The sequence below is a fragment of the Pogona vitticeps genome, chromosome 4 (genome assembly GCF_051106095.1).
Source record: "Pogona vitticeps strain Pit_001003342236 chromosome 4, PviZW2.1, whole genome shotgun sequence".
Classification (NCBI taxonomy): domain Eukaryota; kingdom Metazoa; phylum Chordata; class Lepidosauria; order Squamata; family Agamidae; genus Pogona; species Pogona vitticeps.
Genome location: NC_135786.1, coordinates 93,330,582 through 93,353,300, shown reverse-complemented (window position 1 = coordinate 93,353,300; position 22,719 = coordinate 93,330,582). Strand labels below are relative to the sequence as shown.

Genomic DNA, 22,719 nt, shown 5'->3' with positions numbered 1-22,719 from the left:
TCTATGTGTAAAACTTGTCTTTTTGAGAAACTAGTGCAGGAACACAGAGTAAGCACAGAAAGACTGGGGGGGTTGTTGAAAAAGATGCAAATAACCCATCCAGTGCTTCCAATTCTTAAAAGGCCATGAAATGACACAGCACTTGTTGCAGGGCTGTGCAGTTGGCATTATTGTGCTATTTGCAGTATTTGCACAAAAACTTGTTCCAAGAAATGTGCAAGCTTTCATTGAGATCAACAGAAAATATCTCACTCTCTTGTAGGTTAGGAGAACATTTTGTAGCTTCTCATTCTCATACATAAGAAGAAAAGCCAGGATTTACATCCCTACCAAAAGATAATATTTTCTGATGAGTTGCTTTTCTTTCTTTCTTTCTTTCTTTCTTTCTTTCTTTCTTTCTTTCTTTCTTTCTTTCTTTCTTTCTTTCTTTCTTTCTTTCTTTCTTTCTTTCTTTCTTTCTTTCTTTCTTTCTTTCTTTCTTTCTTTCTTTCTTTCTTTCTTTCTTTCTTTCTTTCTTTCTTTCTTTCTTTCTTTCTTTCTTTCTTTCTTTCCTACTGCATCACCACAATGATTTTAAACCTCATTGCACACCATGCCAGTACGGTTGCCATCAAAGCTGCTTTGGAATAAAATCATTTAAATTGATTTTTTTAAAAAAAGAAGAAATGATCTGTTAGAAAAAGTCAAGAATGCTGTAACATGAGGACTATTTAAAGAAAGGCAACTGTATGGTGCAGCACACTTAGCATTTCTGGCTGTTGCCTAATTCTTCCAACAATGCTATCCAGTGCATTTTGGTGTCATTTAGAAAATGTAATTTACTTTTCCTTTGGGAAGGAGCTTGGATCCTTTGCATTCACTCGACACAGCCTGGCAGAGGCCATATGAGCTGTCCAAGAGAAACAGAGGCAGAGAACAAATATGTATTTTTTGGCTCACTAAACAAGCTGTACCTCTTTGCTTCCGCCCTTACATCAATCTGTGTTTGCAGCTGACTGCAAACAGGAGCTTGGCTGAATAAGCAAAGAGAGACGAAACAGGGATTCACCTTTGGAAAAGTGATTTTTGAGAATTGAGTAAATGCTATTTTGATGCTATTTTCCAGTTGCTTGTAACATAATATTGTACTTGAATGCCCTGAATGCTGAACTGCCTCTTCAGGTTACCTGCAAGGTTACAATAAAAATCAAACCAGTCTAAGTATACAGTCAGTGGTATAAAAGGCAAGGTGCTGAATTAAAGGTGCTTCAGTCAGAATCCCTCATTTAGAAGGCACCATCTTCACAGCCTCTTGATGAGTCTCACCTCCTTGCCCATATGTTGATTTTCACTACGTCGTGATGCTAATTATGTATCTTTATCTTCTCTCTGCATTTGGCTTTCTTTTCTTTTTATCCACACAGCATTCTGGTGTGGAAGGTCGGGATGAAATCCCAATGGATGAACACAAGACCAACCAATGGATTTCATGACTGAATAAAGATTAGAACTTGGGTCTCCTTGATCTTAGTCATTCTAGGCCAGGATAGGCAACTCTAACAAGCTTGGGCACCAGGGCCCAAAATAGCTGAAAGGGTCCAAAATTTGGGGAAAAAAAGAAAAGAACTGGAAGTGGCCAGGCAGCTCATTGTGGGTTGGATTTAAGGTATTTTGAGGATGAAGGAGGTTAGGTGACCCCCTCCCCACAATACCCTATATCAATACCCACTACTCTTGGAGACCTCTTGGTCTTGACACAATCCTGACATAGTCACAGTGTTGGTCTAAGACAGAGGTGATCAAAATGTGTCCCATGGGATGTGGACATATCCCAAGGGAATTTTTGTGCCCCCCCCAGTATACTCCAAAGCCAGTCCATATACTGTGTTATTCCCATTCTTGGAAGGGTCCTGGAGAGGAAAATGGCTATATTATGTGGTGGTGTGGGGCTACCATAAAGAAAGCTGACCGCCGAAGAATTGATGCTTTTGAATTGTGGTGCTGGAGGAGGCTCTTGAGAGTCCCCTGGACTGCAAGGACAACAGACCTATCAATTCTGAAGGAAATCAACCCAGAGTGCTCACTGGAAGGACAGATCCTGAAGCTGAGGCTCCAGTACTTTGGCCATCTCATGAAAAGACAAGACTCCCTGGAAAAGACCTTGATGTTGGGAAAGTGTGAAGGCAAGAGGAGAAGGGGACGACCGAGGATGAGATGGCTGGATAGTGTCACCGAAGCTACCAACGTGAATTTGACCCAACTCCGGGAGGCAGTGGAGGATAGGAGGGCCTGGCGTGCTCTGGTCCATGGGGTCATGAAGAGTCGGACACGACAAAATGACTAAACAATGTGGGGCTACAAAAATGCTCTGGGGGGATTCATATGCCCCATGGGCCACATCTGTCCACCCCCTCTTCGAATCATGCTGTCACTGTATAGACCAGTGGTTCTTAACCCACTGATTCTTAACCTTGGGTTACTCAGGAGTAACTGTACACTGTCTTAACTCGGATGCTTTTGAACTGCAACTCCCAGAAACCCCAGTCAGGACAGCTGGTGGTGAAAACTTCTGGGAGTTGCAGTCCAAAACTCCTGAGTAACCCAAGGTTAAGAACCAGTGGTATAGACCATGATATCTTGGGGCTGCATGAATGGGCAGACATAGGAACAACAGTGGTAGGAGCATCTCCTTTGGATTGTAGTGAGATCATGGAGATGTTATGTTTTTGTGGCATTACTTCCAGAATCCCCAAAACAGCACGAGCAGTAGCCTGCTAGCTGGGGAATTCTGGGAGAAGTAGAACAAGAAAATATTTTTTTCCAAATTCTGAACACATTCCAAAAGAATATCGTGAAATGGGATCCAGTCCACAGTAGATTTACTGGCTAAATCACACAGCTCCAGATTCTACAGCATTCATTTAGTCCAAAAGTACTGAGTGTACAGGCTTCTCCCCTTGCTTCTTTTATCTTAGGACCAGTGTCCAGTCACTGTATGGTGGGAATTGCTGCCAATTAAAGAGTTCCTTCTCCAGTTTTGAAGTATGTGTAACTCCTGCACAATGAGATGAAGCCAGACACCTTCCCCCCAAAGGAAACTCTTCAATTACCTGCAGTTGGTCACTGCTGGTGATCTCATGCCTGCTGCACCTGCATAATTTGGCAAGAAGATACTGGCCAATAGATGCAAAGGCCTAACAGCCTGTCATGGGGCATTTTAATTACACTTCCCCCATGTGCACATCCTTGGACAAAACTCTGCAAATCTTTAAAGACTGCAGATTATTGGCATGTCTAGCTGGAGTTTTCTGAGGCATGAAAGCCAAAGATGTGATTTTTCCAAGCTCTGGGAATAGTATATAAATCAAATGAATAAATGAGTGTTTGGGTCCAGCTCTCCCCTTCCTTCCCAATATCTTGATTAGAAAACTATTCCTATGTTATATGTGCTGTAGTTGTTAAATCACTTCATTGGATAGCAGAATTTCAGTGAAAGGGTTGTTGTGTGTGTGGGGGAGAATAGCACATATTCTCTCGACACTTCATGTGTACTGCTTTTATAGTGGAAGGGGTGCTTCCAAATGAGACTTTCTACTGTGCAACCTTGCTGTCTTTTCCACCACGTGTTTCTTTCTATTTCTTTCCACCCACAAAAATCTATTAAGGGAAGGACACAATAGTTGCCCAATAGCTTTTGATTAGTTGTGTTGGGTACTATCAGTCTGGAAGCATCCTGAGAAACCCAGCCAATTTCCCCTTCTGCAAATAGTGCATTAAGTTCTTAATGGTATCAGTCTGGAAGGAATTTCTGAGGAGAGTTTTAAAAAGCACTGCTTAAGCAGAGAGAAAAGGATCGATAACCAAAGCAAAAGGCAGCAAATCAGCAAGTGACTTAGGATTAATTGAAGCACCAGGTGCTTAGCACCTTCTTCAAACAGCTGTTCCCACATGTGCTAAAAGATCTCTTTTTGATACCGCGCAAGATCATCTTCCTCTATATTTTTATTGCATTTAGTGTGCTTCCATTGTGAATGGTTGTTGGAAGGTAGATAAGGACTTCGTTTGCAAGCTTGATTGTTGATGCCGCGGTATCTGAGGAGATCCATTTCTGGGAGGAAAGGGGCTTTGGTTTAGGGGATATCTATTCTCCTCAAACAAGACAATACCTGAAGATGTCCTATACCATGATTTCACACTAAGAACATGCATCTGAAGAAGCCTTGGACCTACCCAGGCCCTCCTCCTTCACATTTCCTGCACATTCGGAATGATGAATTACTTCATAGTTCAGGGTAATGCATCACTGCCTGTTATCTCCAGACCAGCAAACTGTGGTTTCCATATGGCCTGCAAAGCAGAATTGTAAAGCACACTAGGCTGATGTTACTTTAAGTTACCCTCTCATTGTGCCAAACCATGGCTTGACCATCCATTTAAACTGAGCTAATGGGTAGGAAAAGTAACGGGCAGCGGAGAATGAACAGACATGCCTCCTCCTCCTCCTCCTGCTCCTAAAGAAAGTGACTGGAATCCTACTGCTGTTTAGGCAAGGTCTGCGTAACCTGCTATGGCAATTCCAGAATAATCAACAAGGTGCTGGGGTGCACTTCAATTGTGCAATTAGGTGTGTGACCAGGCTCATGACCAAGCCATGTTGTAGCACCTCATCAGTTAGTTGCAATTAGCCTTGGCAGGTTATGCTGGCCTCACACTGATGCCAATAGGATTCAACTCAATCTTCACATCCAATTTAGATAACGTTATATTCCTTTCAAGGCCCAACTGTTGTAAAGGGAAAGGATTGAACTTGTGCTTAGCTGAAGTGTAATAGACCTAAATATTTTTAACTTGGTTCCAAATAGAGATAGAGGTATTTGTATTTGTATACAAATACCCCCCCACACACACACAGGTGGACATGAGGGTCCGGCCCCCTCTTTGACCTGGCAGCAAGCCTTGTCGTCCCACCTCCTGCCAGGAGTGGCTAGTTGACCGCGACCTCTGGAGCAATAGGAAGGGAGCACAGAGTCTGCAGCAGCAGTAGAAGGGTGGGTGGATGGTCTGGCCCCAGGGGGCCGGGCCCTCATTATGTCCACCTGTGTGGGGGTATTCATATTCTCTAGTTCCAAACATTCTTTTGAACTTCTGGATGTTACCACATGTCAGCAATGTGTATCACTAATCATGAAATTTGGGGCTGCCCAAATGCCACAGACACCCCCCCACCACTATAGTGAGTCTCCTACAATAATCTTATCAACCTTGGTATAAGAGATAAACAGAAATATATATGCAGTAAAATGCTAGCGCTTGGAAATATTTTTTTTTTAATGCCAATTCATTACTTCTTTGCTTAATGGGCCATGTCAGTAACCAAATGTTTTAACTGGTCATAAAGATGTCTTTGTAATCTGAACAGGATTCCATGAATGTGCAGCACAGTCATAGGCATGTCTACTCAGAAGTAGGTCTCACTGCTTTTCACCGTTCCAGGTAAGTGGGTACAGAATTGCTGCTTTCGTTCAAAACAGCCCCCCTTCCCCCCCCCCAGATGATTCACAGAAAAATGTTTACAGTACCTCAGGTGGCTTTTGCAGATCTTGCCAGCCCTGTTTTTAGACCCAGGAGATGGGGGCATAACTTAAGGAAAAACATCAAAGTATGTGTTAATAAGAAAGATACTGTCTCTTGCATACGCAGAGTGCAGACCCATTTCAGAACCCAATTAACTATTGATTTTGTCCTCAGTTGGTTTCTTCAGTACAAAAAGCTATAGGAAATTTTGTCCATTTTAGCTCATGGTCAATTCATCAGTTTAATGTGTAAATTTTAAAAAAAAAAATGATATAGAGGAATTGGTGTATCCCTTCTTTTGCACACCTAGCCAACTCCTCTTTTTAGAACCATGAGCCAAATAGAGCTTTGGTGAGACAGAAGGAAAAAAAATCAAGACCTGTGATAATAGGAAAGATACTGCTGAGTGTTAATCCAAACTTGGTTAGCTTTACAGAGCAAGGTTAAGAAATTCTAAACAAACCATAAGGATCTCCTTTACTTTATTTTATATGTTTTATTTGCAAAATACAATCCTCATTTCCAAATCCGTCCAAGTGATATATTTAGCCAATGATCATGGAACAAAACAATACAGCTGGATGAGGGAGATGGGCAGGGAAAACAAGAACAGCGATGGATGCAGATCAGTGGCAAAACATAATTGAACAGGTTGTCAGACAAAATCCCCTCTTTAGAACAGCCACTCTTCCCAATCTGGCAGTTTCCAGAAAATTTCAGATGTGACCGGGCCAGTCAATTGTTTTAGGGGATCTGGAAGACAGGCCAGATTGGGGACGGTAATTTCAAAATGACAAAAAGATCATTTTTACAAATTTGCTAGTAAGGATCAGCAACCTGCATGCCATTCTCTGTAAATCCCACCGTATATTTTGGAACTAATGAATTCATTAGTGCCAATTTATTGAATTAAACAATTTCATTTCCCAGTGGTAACAACGAGTTAATTCCCCCATTTCGGATGTTTAACATTAACCAATTAATTTTCAAAGCTACCATTCCAAGCGCTGCAAATGCCCATCAGTGCTGTCTTATGCATGTCTGCACAGAAGTCCTAAATGATGTAGGGGGACATCCTTCTAGATAAATGTGAATGGAGGACTGAATCCTAGTGTCTGGAGGATTGAATCCTAACAAACTCAATGCAATTTCATTCTCAGTGTGTAAGTCCAGCACGAGAGTGCACATCTAGCCAGATACTGTATGCTTATAAAAAGTGCTCATTGGCATTCATTGGCATTCAGAACCATGCCTGCCATCCGTCTTCAGTAGCCCCACCCCCAACCTGGAGGAAAGCCCACCGCATCCTGTCAATCTTTTGTTTCTGACTGATTTTAATTGGGATGGAGGGGATTTTAATTTGGGGGGGGGGATGCTCACTCATTCCACACAAATTCATGACTTTACATTTGTTAAAATACACAACTTAAGATTTGTAGCAAACATGTGGCCTTCGAAATATGAGCCTTACAGCCACCACACCATGTGCTGCTCGTATTTGAGAGTCAGTGCGGTTAGAGAGAGAGGCTGCAGCTACCACCATGGAAGAGTCAGTCAAGAAAGAACCATGCAGGGGCTCAAGGTTCAGAGTCCCATCAGAATCACTTCTTTGTTTTCATGTAACAGCCTGGTCTTAAATATGTTTATTCAAAGTCAGTTCTAAGGTATTCTGGAGTTCAGTGGAATGGACTCCATAGTAAGGCTGAAGTGCATAGGCTACTCTAATGCCATGTTGCTTTTTTTATGGATCAAGGAGTTTGTGGAAAACAGATCCTGATGGCAAGAATGTTTACTTCATTTTTCCCTTTGTGAGTATATGGACGCATGTGCGCACATATACTACGATAAATTCTTTCCCCCAAAAGAGGGCTGACAACTTTCATTTGTCAGTATTGACAAATCCAGGTGAATTTTGAGAATGTCTTGAGAACTTTTTCGATTGCAGAATCAGATAAATGTAAAGGTAATGATTTTTCTTTCTTTTCCTGGGACAAATCTGAAAATTGGCTCAGTAGGTACGTCGAATTTCAGATATTTAATGAGATAAATATCTAGGACACTCAGGCTTCATATATGAAAGTCAAAAGTCACCACACTGTTTCAGGCAGTGACTCTAATACTGGGCACAGAAAAGGATGCTTCAGATGCTTCAGATGTTTGGTGCTGCCGCTGATCTTTCCTGGCTGCCCCTTCAGGGAGCTTTCACTTAACAGTACAAAGGACCAAACTGGGGCCGTTGCTCATTCATATTCAAAAGAAAAGCCAATGCTTTCATTCACACTGGCTTGTGGACCAAGTGGGGTCGGTGGTACCAAACCAGAATTTCAGAAGAGTCATGTATGACTTTTACAGTTTCCTTTGTTTTTTTACTGCTCTGTTCTTGTACTTCCACAGAGGAGAGAAACATGCCCCTCAATTTGACATTGGCTACAACTCATTCTTACCTTCCAAATTCCACCACTATGTTGAAGGGAGTAAGCTAAGCCCTGACAGACATCCGCAAATTTCCATGAAGATGGAAGAGAGGCTGAAAATGTTCCCAGTGATTTTTGAACAGATCTCAGAAGTAATTTGCTATAAATAATGAATTGATAATAATAACTGTGTGCTGTCAAGTCACTTCTGAGATATGGTGACCCTTTCCTGGGTTTTCTAGGTATAAAGTACTCAGAACTGGTTTACTGGGGGTATCCTGGCACTGTGCAGCTTGCCCAAGGCTACTCCAGTTGTCTCTTCTCCCACAAAAGTCAATGGGGAATCAAATTCTGAACTAATACCTGATTCCCTAAGCTACCCAGCCAGCTAAATAATTACTTCTAACTAATCCTCCCCCCCCCAAAAAAAAATCACTTCTGCAGCCTGAGTAAGCTACACCAGTGGTCCCCAACCTTGGGCCTCCAGATGTTCTTGGACTTCAACTCCCAGAAATCCTAGCCAGCAGAAGTGGTGGTGAAGGTTTCTAAGAGTAGTAGTTCAAGAACATCTGGAGGCCCAAGGTTGAGGACCACTGAGCTACACAGTTCCCGAAAACAGCCAGAAAGAATGGCTGGTAAATCACTTCTAAATATTTTACATCTGGAAAATGATATTATGACAGACATAAGTCGGAAATGACTTGACAATAGTTAATTACTAATGCCTAACTAAATTTAATTCGGATTGAAGTGGAACAAGGGATTGTTTCATTCCTTTTGCAGTTTAGCCAAAACTGTTTTAGTTCCCTTGTTTTATTTATAGGGTGTACCCACATTTAAATGAGGTGTTTTTTTAAAAAAAACCATGGTCAGTAAACTGTAGCAATCTGATGTTTTAAAAAAGCTAACAAGAAGTACCTGTTTTATTAGTTTTAAAAGTAAATAGAAAAGTAAACATTAGGTTAAAATGATAACTGGAATAGTAGTTAACTGTTTTGTGGGGATTTGGAATTGTGACTGTTACAGGAGCTTGGAAATGTCTTTTTAAGATCATCAGTGAGAAGCTGAAGACATCCATAACTGAGCAGTGGTAAAATGATAGCTATCCTACCAGTGCTCAGTGATGATAGCGTCAGCCTGTCATTGCATCCATTGTTCATGAAAGTGATGTTCAAGCTTTGCTTATTACTTTTTAAAAGTAACTTTCCCAGCCTGGATCGAGACCTTCATCTGCCATCCATTTTGAAAGCGCCAGAGAGCATGCACTCAATTATGAAATTATAGCTCAAATCCAGAGCGAGCGGCTACACACATAAATGAACGATTGTAGCGTGTCATCGCTTTCCTTTGCTTTTGTCACACAGACGCTCAGGTCTCTGCCAATATGCTGTAGCTGGTGCACTGGGCTTAATGAAATAATTAGCCCCATTGGACTGCTGACCTGCTACAATGGAAAGATGAGGATGTAGATCCCACGCCCTCCCCCCCCTTCATTCTAATTCCCACTTCTTCAGAAACAGGAGCACTACACCCTCAAATGTTAACATGCCATATTAATGACAAATCTTTTCTGCTTGAGGAAAAACAACAACACTTCACTTAGTTCACATCAGTTGCTGGCTGCGATAGAGGCAGCTTTGGAAGCATGAATGATTTTGGCAACCTGAATTTGAGGGCCACTTCGCACATCGTGTTTGATGAGTTGGAGAAGATTAATCTCCATGCTGAATAAGGAGCATATGATGGGCTTTCCTACGTTCACCCAGCTGAAGGGTATGTGTGCATTTGTTTTAAATTCTAGCAGCTTAGGAAAAGGGAGATGAGGAGTACACAAATGGTAAGGAAGCCTAGCATTTTCATCAATCCTTGCTGGCCCTTTCAGCCATCAGTGACTGAGCAATTTGGAACCAAGAGACATTAGGAAACTAACTCTCCCTCTGCAGAGATCCCATATATGTGGTACTGTATGTAAGTGTTGCAATGTTGAAATGAAAACAGCTGCATATTTTCCCTATCCTAGAAGAATAGAGAAAATGTTTCTGAGCTTCCTGTTGAACATATTTCAGTTCTCACTTATACATTTGGAATTACAGAGAAGCAGTGAGACAGACTAAATTGTATGTTGCAGACAAGTCATCATTGGAAGAGAAAAATCCCTTAATTGCTGAGAACCTCTGATTGTTAGAGGAAGCTATTCACACCTCCTATAGTTTGCAAATGCATTTGCATTGTTTTGTGGTGGGTCACTGAGACCTAAGCGTAGACTTAAAATTAGAAGTACTGACTTAAAATTAGAAGTACTGATTACATTTGCAAGTCTGATTGTTCAGCCAGGAAAGTCTGCCTGAATTTTGTTTCGGCTTCGGCTTCTAATGATAAGCTACCTGTAACATACTATTTGGCCTCAAGGGCAGTTTCAGACTAGGCTTTTATCATGTTAGCAGTTAAAAAGCACTCCTTAAAAGATTTTTCCAAGATAAGAGGAAGGATAGTGGTGAAAAAACAATAGGGGGTTATTAATCAAGAACATGATGCAAACTTCCAAAACATTCAAGGAATGAGGCAGGATGATGTCTTAATTAGAAAAAGAAAGAAAAGAAAAAACTAATTTGAAACCCCCCTAGCCTTGTTTTTTTTTTTAAATCTACTACTCTTCCAGTGATGTTCTGTCATACATCATCAATTACATCCAACCACCTGCCTTTTCTTCCCGACTTAATCTGCCAACACAGAGAAGGGAGGTTCAGTATGAACATCAAGAGGGAGTAGAAGGCAGTCCAGCATCTTTGGAAAACAAATAACCCTTCACTATGGAAGAAATTTGTCCCTGTGTCCCTGTCTTGGGGAACTAGTCTTGGAGTCCATTATTGCTGTGAATACAAGGATGGTTAGTGGTCCAAGCAGAGACACCTGACTCCAAAATTTTGGGATGAAGCATTGTCTGTGCTCAAATCACAGGCTGTCTTTGCCTGGGTTAAGGGCCACCTTTCATCACTGGTCATATCCCTTGAGCAGTGACCTGTGCTAACAATATACAGTAGACCCTCTACTTATGGAATTAATCTGTATTGGAATGGTGACTGCAGGTCAAAAAGTCTGTAGGTTGAGGCTCCGTTGACCTACAATGCATTGAAAACCGATTAATCCGTAACTGGCTGTTTTGTTCCATTTTGGTTTTTTCTGGTCTGTAGGTCGATTCTCCGGCTGCAAGTTGAACTTAAATTTTGCGGCCAGAGAAGTCTGTAACTCGAAAAGTCTGTCAGTCGAGCTGTCTGTAAGTCGAGGGTCCACTGTAGATGAGGGAGTCAAGGAATGGGGAAAGGAAGAGGAAGAAATAGATACACGTGGGAAATATGGGAAGCATGGGAAGAAATTGTGGGTTTTTTCTTTCTTTATTCATGTGAGAGGTTGCACAATTCAATATTATAGAGCTATATGAAATATAAAGTTCCAACAAATTTAAAATGTTAAAATGATTGGACAGTTTTTCACCAGAAGTGGAATACTTCCATAGTATTATCTTGGCCATTTACTAGACCTTCTTTTGTATACATGGTGGGGCATAAATTGCATGCAAATAAGTGCTGCATTGATTGAATTTCTACACAATCACAGAAAATACTTGCCCAATATTCAAATAGCCCCATTTTACTTGACTAATCTTTGATCTTTCTACAGTACTTCACTTCAAAGTCTATGAAGTAACTTCCAGATTGTCCAGCTAGAATGTAGTCCTGCTGGGAAATACTCTTTGGCATTCATCCATTTGGCAAGGTGTGTTGTTTTTGGTTTCCATAGATTTAGCCTAACATCTCCTGGTTTATTTTTGAGAACTTGAAGTATGTGCGGAAAACTTTTCCTTGATTTTAGCTGTCATCTGGAGGGTTGGTGTCTTTGAAATGAATGGATTAGGAACTGTTATTTCCTTATTTCACCTATTATTTGCTGGCACCTCTTGGCATACATCTGGAGGGGCAATGCCAGTTTGTGGGTGTGTGCTCCAGTCTGACCTGCCAATTTCCTAAGTATGTTATTTTTGGCGGCAGCTTTCTGTTTGATGTTTAGTCATTGTCCTTTTGTAGGTCAGGGCTGCATCCAGAGTGATGCCCAAATGCTTTGGGGTATGACAATGTTCCAAAATCTTGCCTTCCCAGTTAACTTGGAGCTTCCTCTCTGTTTCTCTGTTCTTTAATTGGAATGCACAGCCCTGTGTTTTTAAAGAGTTTGGTTTCAGCTGGTTGTCTTCATAATATAAGGAAAGATCTTCCAATGCAGAGGGCAGCTGGTGCTTCATGGCCTCAAAGGTTTCTGTCTGTACTGTCAAGGCAAGATCATCAGCATAGATGGAATTCCATGGGTCAAGAGAAATATGTATGGGAACTGTGAGACTTCTTTGGAACTTATCCATAGCCCCTATTTGTGACTACATTTTCATATATAACCCTCCGTTTGAGAGACAATTTAAGATTAGAGCTCACAACATCCTAAATTCATTATCTAATTTCTGTTTCACATTTGAACTTATACTTTCCATATAGGATAACCTGCGCTTCCAAATATGATCAGACATGAGAGTTGTAGCCCAACATTTCATCAACATCTCTATTCCAACAGGAACTTTAGAATGAAAAGAAAGGAAAAGGAAAGGAAAAGGGACAACATACATGATAAATGTTGGCTGGGTCCCGCAATCAGTTTCTGGCAGATTCCCCACTGAAATTAACAAAAGTGAAATGAAATAGACCAAGAAAAGATTTGTATATTTTAAAACCCCAAACCCTTGCATCATGGATGGAGTATAACCTGAAAAGGATCATAGAAGTTTATCAACCAGGACAGCTTCCAGTACTACCAACTGAATTTCTGCCTGTCTTCAAACTGTTAGAAGCATGGCACCTTTGGAAGTTGGGGGTAAAGGAGCAACGTCTGTTATAAGAATGGCTCTACGTCAAATCCACTGCCTTCCTAATGTTCTATGGCTTTCTTTTCATTTTGGCAGAATTCAGAAATCACATCAGACCTATATTCGTCCATCCTGGTGCTTCTTAAATAGAGGAGGCACACCGCTGAGTTGTGTGCAAGTCATGAAGACATTAATCAGTAAGACATTAAAAGGAATGTGAAGTGAACAAGCAGCAGCAGCAAACAATTTTAATAAAATGGCAGCACTAACTGTGTGTGGGGCATCACCCCCATAAAATGTGTGGGTCAATGTAAAGATTTTAACTATGTGCCTAAAACCAAGCCATGAGATATATTGATCTCCTCCACAACGCTCCAAGTAAAGCTATGTCCCAAGCTGTTGCAAGTCAGTCTTGCCAAAGAAAAGCTAGAAGACCTCAGAAACCAAAATACAAGTAGTTGTCCTCCTATTCAAATCCCCCTAATAGATTATAACGACAGTGTTTCATTTTTACAAATTGGGACATTGGAGTCAGAGGATGAAATGCAGCAGTAAGTGAGAACTACAGTAGCCCCATTGAATTGGCGGGGATTTGGTGAGTAAACTCCTCCTCTGATTTAATGGTCTGATTCTAGTTGCATCTTACTACTGGAATTCAGTCACTGTGTGTGGTATAATAGTTTGAGTGTTGGTCTAGGTAAGACTTGGGAGAGCTGGGTTTAAATTTCACTCAGCCATAGAAACTGGCTGAGTGATCTCAAGCCAGCCACAGGCTCTTAGCTTGACCTTGCCTTATGCATCTGGGAATGTGCATGCTACCTTGAGATCATTTGAGGAAGGCTGAAGATAAAGATAGCAAATCCATCAGTAATAAACAGGCTTCATGACCTCATTTTGGACCTGACTGCCTTGCAACAAATGGGTACAGAGACGGCTGACTGGCTGTGAGGGGGGTGGATGCAAAAGCAGACAGGGTCCCCTGCCTTCCTTAAATCTCCTCTTTGATCCAACCATTAGGGGTTCAGGGGCCACATTCTACTTCGCAACAGGTTAGTCTGTTGGCTGTTGTGAAAAATGAACCCACCATGACGACTCCCCCACTGAGTGTGACCTGCAGTGAGGGAACATGCAACAATGGCTAAAATCCTGCTACTTAGCATAGCTGCAATTAGAGTAAGCCCATTGAGGAAGCCAACTCACCAAATCTCCATCGATTAAACAGGCCTCCTCCAGCTTTAATTACTGCACTAAGCAACAGACATACAGCCTTTATATTGTTGCCAGTATCCTGACTATGTTGTGGTAGCTGCTGCTTGCCCTAGAGTGGCATCACAACAGGCATTTTGTCATGGCAGATCAAAGAAGGGGAAAGTTACTTTATTGGACTACAGACCCTAGAATCCCACAGCTAGCATGGTAATGCTGATTGAGGGATTCTGGGAACTACATTTTTAAAAAGAGTAAAATTTCCCATCTCTGTTAAAGCTGATCTGTTATGTGCAGTCAGGCTGCATCCAACCTTTGGCAACCTTAATAGGATGTTCAAAGTATGTGAGAGCTTGAAGGGGTGGTTCTATCATTGTCACCCTCCAGTGAGCTTCCATGGCTAAGGGGGGGAATTGAATCCCAGCCCATCACACTATCTATTACCCTACATTGGCTCTTAAAGTTAAGACTACCTTTACCTGATCAGGCATTTCCACCCATTTGTGGGACTAAATTTCTCATGCTATCTATGGATGATGGGAGTTACACCAGGAGAGCACCTGGCTGGGGAAGGCTGTGCTAGACATTGAGAAAGGATGGCTGAGAGGAGACCTGAGGATTCATAATCTCTCTGATTTCAATTGCAATATCCTTCATCTGTTTTCTGTAGCAATAAATGAAAGAGGAATTGGAGAGCATCTCAGAAATTTTGTCCCTGGGAGAAGGAAGCTCTGTCCTCATTCGTTCTCATTTGCCGACCATCTCCCTCCTTGCCACTTCAGCAACGTGCTTCTGCTCATCTGAAGAACCAGAGGAGTCATATCCTCTTTCAAGACTTTGCTCTGTGTGGTCCTTCTGGAGAGATGGTTGCTGCAGAAGAGGGAGTTAATCGACAATTCAACTCTCAAGTTGAGAGGGAAAGAAGCACCATGCTAATCATTTTCTCTCTCTCTTTTTCCCCAGCAGTAATTTTAATTTAAGCCACTGGAGGAGATGCAATTCAGCGCGATGGAAAACTGCATTTGTATCATTATTTTCTGAATTTAATCCTGTTTTGGTAACATCTTAGACAAAAGCCACAATTTGAAAGACTCCCCTCTTTGGCAACCTCATCACTATGTGCATCCCTATCCCCATCCCTAGGATTAATATTGTACCACTGTAGGCAAAGCTGGTAGCATGTATAAATAATGTTTTGGTATGCTTTATTTAGGCAGTGGGGTGTAGTGGACAAAGTGATGAACTAGGGCCCAGAATTTCAAATCCCTGTTCAACCAGGGAAATTCATGGGGAGAAGGTGACACTGGTGAAAGCTGTTCTTAAATATCCCACTTACATTGATAACCCTATTTGAGTCACTGTCAGTGAGTTCTAATTTGATGGCATGTAACACATTGAGCTGCATTAAAATGAATGGAGATATTTTGAATCCCAAAAAGAATTTAATCTGCATTCCTGAGCATAGGATCTATGCTTTAGTGAAATCAGTGGCAATAACTCCCAAGTAATTCTTTGTATTATTTAGTATTCAGGCTGGTGAAGTGCAGCATCCTAGTGCTGAGCTTGTGACGAATGGAGGGAGTAACCACTCCAGAGATTGATGGTAAGAGAGAAGAAGAAGCTGTTAGCTAACCAAGAAACTGATTTGAAAGTAATGTAAGAGGTTAAAGATTTTTAAACTTAATTGCAAATGCCCTTTGATGACAAATCCGTTCCCCTAAATAGCAAAGATGGAGAAGCAGGAAGTGACCTATGAGAAAGGAAGAAGGAACAGAACCTAAGAACAGCCAGTATAGATTCAGTAAAGACAAGGAGGGAGAATCACATCAGTCTCTCTGTCTACCTATTGCCATCCTTCCCACGCAGGTGCCTTGCTATAGGCATTGATGCAATATTCTAGCTGTAATCATGTTGGGAAAGGGACAATGGCACCATGGTCTTGTAAACGTCTCTTTGCAAGTAAGTCCTATTGAATCCAGTGAAGCTTACTGCTGGTCAAGTATATATAGGGATTACAGCATCAGCATCCTCCAAAATCATGAACTGCACGGCTAGATGCAGATGAGGACAGGATTTCTGACCCTTTTTCAATGGCACTCACTCAGCAAGTGACACCTGCTGAAATGCCCTTGTTTACTTATCAGGGAAGGCCAGCCAAAATAGGGAGGGCCATGCTGTTGGTTGGCCACCTGGACTTTGTGGCTTTGTCGTGGCTTCAATGATCGCATTATGATTCAATCCATGTGATATGTCTGTACCTGGCAAAAGCCTAAAAGTGACTCTTCTGTAGAGGAGTCACTTGGATGTAAACATGAGGACAAAGGAGGATAAACCTGCATATGCTGAGTTTTGTGCATTTCTGCAGATTTCAGAATTATTATTGTAATGTAATGTAATGTACTCTTAATTTAATTCAAATGAAAACACATTTCACCAAGCAGGAAGGTCTGTGTGTAAGTGACCTGCTTGCCTGTTCTGTTGGCTGCTGGTGGACAGGAAATGTTAGCGCTCCTGCTTCCCCTTATCATCTCCAAACCCTTCTTAGAGTGGCAAATCCTTCTAACAGAATGCTGTCTTCTCACAGCTCTTACATAGAGGACTGCTTTCTACAAAACAGGATGTAGGGTCACTCAACGGTCACCTTGAGAGCCCTGTCCTGCCCCCCCCCAATGTAAAGTTTATGGAGGGGAAGGTTGAATCTTGCTGGTGAATGATAAGCCAATATACATTTGTGGCACTCCACCGATGTGATGCCTAGTAAGTAGCACAGGTGGTCAAGTTGCAAACAGACTTGGGAGGCTACACCGGATAGCTTCAGACAACCGTGTTTAAGACTGTCATGAGCTTCTGCCCATTATTATTTTAAAGATCATAGACCGATGCAGTCTGTTGCGATGATGTGTGCTGTGCACATGCATTATGCTAGCATACCACAATGAAGCTCTCACTTCGTCTTAAAAAATCCCTGCAGACACTCTTGGGAAGTCTTCAACACCATTGGAATTAGATCCATGTCACAAGTGCAGAGTATTTTGTTTCTCTAGGACCCTGTCTCCTCCAGACAGTTTCAATTTGTGATGGTATGATGTGTGGGCACCATGGAAAGAGACATTTCAGTGCTAGCCTTTATTGGGGGAGAGGGGAATGCCCTCCCAAGAGAGATCTACCTGGCGTCCTTCTTCATAGGATATAGTCGGGCAGGTTGGAACCCTTCTCTGCTAGAGGATGTAATCATTTTTGTGCTGTTTACTTCCAAATTTGTTTTTCCCCACCTGATATTTTAACACCCTGCTGCTGTTCAGTGGGATTTGTTTTTCACTGTATGACTTGTGATGTTATTGTTTTTTCCTATTTGCAAACTGATCCAAAGGTATTACCGGCTGGGTGGTATATAAATATTTCAAATAGATGAACAAATAAATAAATATGTACAGAAGTGCCTGCAGCTGACTGCAGCAGCATCTTCTGCCAAAAAGATACATGCAAAGACTGGGCCTCAAAAAACATTACAGAAAACACAATTTTATGGAGGCAAAACAATAACCCAAGAAGTTTCTGGTTTTCCTGATGGAAGAAATTACATGGGAAACGTGACCCCATGTTGTGTGTCTTAATACGTCCTAAGTGCAATAAGGAAGGCACAGCCAAGCAATAAATGGATTTATTGCAAGATATAGAGGAACACAATGAACTGCCAAACACCCATATTACACCAGCTTTATATATGAATTGATGAGAGAATATGAAACACAGAATTAGAAGGTGGATGTTATGCAGGTGCTATGAGGATGATAAAGACATCAGGCAGCAAACCAGCAGCTGGGTACAAGCAGTTGCCACATAAAAGTATAGCTTTCTAGACTACAATTCCCTATGGGAATGGGTGGGTTGTGGGAGCTGTAGCCCAAGAGAGTAACTCTTTGACATTTTGCATGGAAACAGGAGGGAGATTGTGTGTTTCATTGGAAGTAGTATGTTGAAGAGTTGGTTCAGAGCAATAATCACGAATAGCCCTGAATCAGGACTGGATGAACATGCACTTATAGGAGCAGTCAGCCTGGAAGTTGCAGTGGCCACGGATGGCATGAAGGCAGCCCTAAGTTTGCACTGGGAGAACAGGCACCTATCAGCCATTCCAGGACAGCATGAAGGTGGACATCTGAGCCCTGTACCTATCAGGTGTGAGTGATGAGGGGGCAGATATGGTGAGAAGGCATACCATGACACATGCTTGGCCAGGCTGGGTGCTGATAGGCATGCTTCACCGCCAGCTTAGTTCATACGGGAAGGAGAGTGGGTGGGATTAAGCAGTTTCAATGTTCCTCTGCATGCACACACACCCCCCGAAACTCTCACAAATGACTTCTTTCCAGAATCAAAAGAAATTTGCCAGATTTGGCTAACTTCTTCAAAAAAAAAACCAAACGAAAATAAATCTTCCTCCATACGCTCAGCCAAATTTGATAGGTATGAGAGTCTTCATGTGAAGAGAATCCTGTCGTCTCAGAGTGTCTCAGGAAAGAAGAAGTGGCGCACCTCATCCAGTATTACAAATGTGCTTGAATACACAGGGGCTGAAGCCCAGACTGTTAACAGCTGATGATTCAACACTCCAAATCTAGAGGGATGAATCAGTTGACTCTTTTTTTGCTTTCTCACATATTCATTTTTTTTCAGATCTCAAGTTCTTTTCATCCTGAATGTGGAGAAATCTGCTAGTTTCAGCAAACTCTCATCCAAGCCAGACTGAAACAGAATTGCAAGCAACCACTCGTTCCAGATCTAAAAATGGGGAAAAGAGAACCTGAAATCAGAAGCTGTGTCAATACGGAAACAATCCCTTCTAGCAGACTGTTGTGTTAGAATATCTGGCACTGGTCACGAGAAATGGATGTGCGTGTGTGTGTGTGTTTGTATCCTAATGGTGACAAAGATCTTTTGCCTTATTAAATAAAAGATTGATGGAGTGACTTGTAATAAAATTTAAGTAACAGTATTATGTTTATTTGATTAGCAACTTTGCAAATGCTCAGAGTCATGGCACAAAGAAGGGAGCAGCTAGGCAGCAACTAACTCATTGCTTTTGATCTGGACAGAGTCTGTTGCACTCAGGGGCAACACCTGGAGGAGGTGGAACAGGGAACCTGGGGCACTGCCTCTGAGTGGGTGGGGCTGCGAAGCAGCGAACATCTGTTTGGTCAAAAAACAGACATGAACCATGGAACCAGATGTTTGTGCCCAGCTCTAGTACCTGTTTGTTTACTGAGCACATTTCTATTTCACTGCTCTTTCACAACAGTACTCACTTGATGAGCCCCTCCCATCACAGTAACATGCATAGTGGATGGGGTAGGAAAGAAAAGAGGGTGTTCCAGGAAGATTGGATGCACTGAAGGTTACCTGCCAATTTTATGGCCAAGAATAATACAACAGCCATGTCCCCCAAGTAGCCTCCAAAGAACTCAGTAGCAAGCATCTATACCTGGCTTCCTGACCAACCATCCAGGACTGCAAGGTATATAGTTATTCTTTCCAGTAGGATTGTCAAATCAACAGTATCCCATTCCTTGAGAAGGTAAGGCCAAAACCTGAGGCCCATGGGCATCTGCCCCATGATGTCATAGTGGAGAGAGGGCCCTTGTGTTGACATCACAGAAGCAAGGCAGGCAATGTTTTGGAGAAAAACAAACCCAACACATGTACAAAAACATTTAAACACCTTTGTGCTAAGCCCATGAGCTCTGGCATAAGCTATGAATGAGTGGAGAGAGGTATGCAGGCTTTAATGACACTTCAGCCAAAAAATTAAAAAAAAAATCAAACTTTCTTCTCCTCCAGAGTCACTTGTCCTAAATAAGCAAACAACTGGATTAAAACAGACCTGGGCAAAGTGTGGCCCGAGGGCCACGTATGGCCTGCGAGCTGCTCCTGTCCAGCTCACGGACAGTTTTGAACATCAAAACCATTTATAACTTTTTGTCTAAAGTTGATCAGTTGCTTATCTTTAACATACCACAAAAAACCTCTTTAGTATTTGTGAAGATTAGCAAGTTTAAAATAAAAACAATCATAACATCACTGTTTCATTTTATTTTTAAGTAAAGTTGGTTCGGCCCCCGAACACAGTTCAGATTTTTCATGTGCCGTCCCCCATAGAAATTAATTGTCCACCCCTGGATTAAAAGAAGGTTGTTAGGCAAACAAAATAAGGAAGAAAAAGACTGGTGCAAAACAGCAAACAAGGGGAGGGCATAATCTTATAAATGAAGTGAAGCTTGAATACTTTGTGGGTATTATTAATGGTATTCAAGCAGGGCATGGAAACAGATATCTTTGAAAAGCTAGAGAGCCAAAGCAGTGGACATCATGGCAGGGACATTGTAGCCCTCTAGAGAGTTTTGGACTGTAGTTACCATCATCCCTTGCTACTGGCTATGTGATTTAGGGCTTATGGGACGTGTAGGTCATTAAAATATTTGGAGGGCCCTGCTGTCAAAACTAGATGTATGTATGTATGTATGTATGTATGTATGTATGTATGTATGTATGTATGTATGTATGTATGTATGTATGTATGTATGTATGTATGTATGTATGTATGTATGTATGTATGTATGTATGTATGTGCCACCTTTATCCCCATAGGGGACCCAAGGCAGCTTTGTTGTTGTTTAGTCATTAAGTCGTGTCTGACTGCTCGTGACCCCATGGACCAGAGCACGCCAGGTCCTCCTGTCTTCCACTGCCTCCCAGAGTTTGGTCAAATTCATGTTGGTAGCTTTGGTGACACTGTCCAACCAACTCGTCCTCTGTCGTCCCCTTCTCCTCTTGCCTTCACACTTTCCCAACATCAGGGTCTTTTCCAGGGAGTCTTCTCTTCTCATGAGATGGCCAAAGTATTGGTGCCTCAGCTTCAGGATCTGTCCTTCCAGTGAGCACTTAGGGTTGATTTCCTTCAGAATGGATAGGATTGTTCTTCTTGCAGTCCAGGGGACTCTCAAGAGCCTCCTCCAGCACCACAAGTCAAAAGCATCCATTCTTCGGTAGTCAACCTTCTTTATGGTCCAGCTCTCACTTCCATACATCACTACTGGAAAAACCATAACTTTAACTATGCAGACCTTTGTCGGCAAGGTGATGTCTCTGCTTTTTAAGATGCTGTCTAGGTTTTTCATCGCTTTCCTCCCAAGAAGCAGATGTCTTTTAATTTCGTGGCTGCTGTCACCATCTACAGTGATCAAGTAGACCAGGAAAGTAAAATCTGTCACTGCCTCCATATCTTCCCCTTCTATTTGCCAGGAGTTGACCGGACCAGTGGCCATGATCTTGGTTTTTTTGATGTTGAGCTTCAGACCGGTTTTTGCACTCTCCTCTTTCACCCTCATTAAGAGGTTCTTTAATTCCTCCTCACTTTCTGCTGTCAGAGTGGTATCATCTGCATATCGGAGGTTGTTGATTTTTAAGGCGGCTTAGAACAGATAAAATAACAGATTTTTAAAAATAATATATCACAGACCACAATCATATAGCATTGAGAAGCTGGATCAATGCAACTAATTTGGTTATTTCTGAACAACAGAAAACCACAGTTGCTTTTTAAAATAACTGCTTGGGGCCTGGGAATGATAATTGCAACTAATTTCTTTTTAAAAGCAATGTTCTGCACTTGGGCCCTGAAGCTACACTAACATTTGGTTTGTTTACACAGTCAAGGGATGAATCAAAGGGAGCTGTAAGATCAGGAGCTTGTGACTCATGGCTTTTTCATCTGAAGATGAGTCATCACAGAAACATCAGCAAGGCTGCTATCTTTGGGTGTGGATGAATGCATATGTTTGTGTGTACAAATAACAGTTCTATTGAGAATCCCCAGTACCTGAGAAGCTAGACAGAAGAAGAGTGTGGCGGAAACAATGGATGTGAACATCGGTCTGCCATTGCATTTCACAGGATTCCACTGCCATTCTCATCCTGTCCTAGTTTCCCACACGGGTCTCAGATTTTCTTTCTCCATTTTGCACTGCCATTTGTATACATTTTGATACACAAAAGTACCAAATGTCTTTCCTAATGCATAACTTTGTTACATTTTTCATATGGACTGAAATGTCTTTCTGCATATTTTTCAAATACAGTGGCGTCTCGCAAGATGATGTTAATTCATTCCGCAAAAAACACTGTCTTGCGAAAACATCATCTTGTGAAACACGGTTCCCCATTGGAATGCACTGGAATCTATTTAATGCATTCCAATGGGGAAAAATCGTCTTGCGAAAATTGTCCATAGAAAACATCGTCTTGCGAAGCGCAACAGCGATCGCAAAAACCAATTATCTTGCGGATTAATCATCTCGGAAGGCAATCGTCTTGCGAGGCACCACTGTATATGCATTTTTGTCACACATATTTTTCCAAACTTTCCCCTGGTTTTATGCCCATTTCCCCACACAAACCCTGGAAATAGCCACAGAAATGGACATTTTTGTCTGTCTGTAAAACCACAGTTTACAGTTTCTTTGTAAAACTGCAGGGTCTTTAAAGAGCTGCAGGTGGCTGAGATAGACTATTTACCTTTCAATCAGGAATGCAAGCCATCTTGCTACAAGGGGCGGCTGTTCCACTGGCTAGAGTGAAGTAGGAATC

The 22,719-nt window shown here is 41.8% G+C and overlaps 1 protein-coding gene across 1 annotated transcript in view; it reads right to left on the bottom strand.

The window, feature by feature from the left end:
• The window catches only part of LOC140706692 (uncharacterized), a 97,719-nt gene that overhangs the window by 13,065 nt on the left and 61,935 nt on the right, over positions 1 to 22,719 (bottom strand). The window contains exon 4 of the mRNA XM_078391769.1: positions 1 to 22,719. This exon is cut by the window's left edge and continues 13,065 nt beyond it. The gene's annotated coding sequence lies outside the window, so the exon portion shown is untranslated.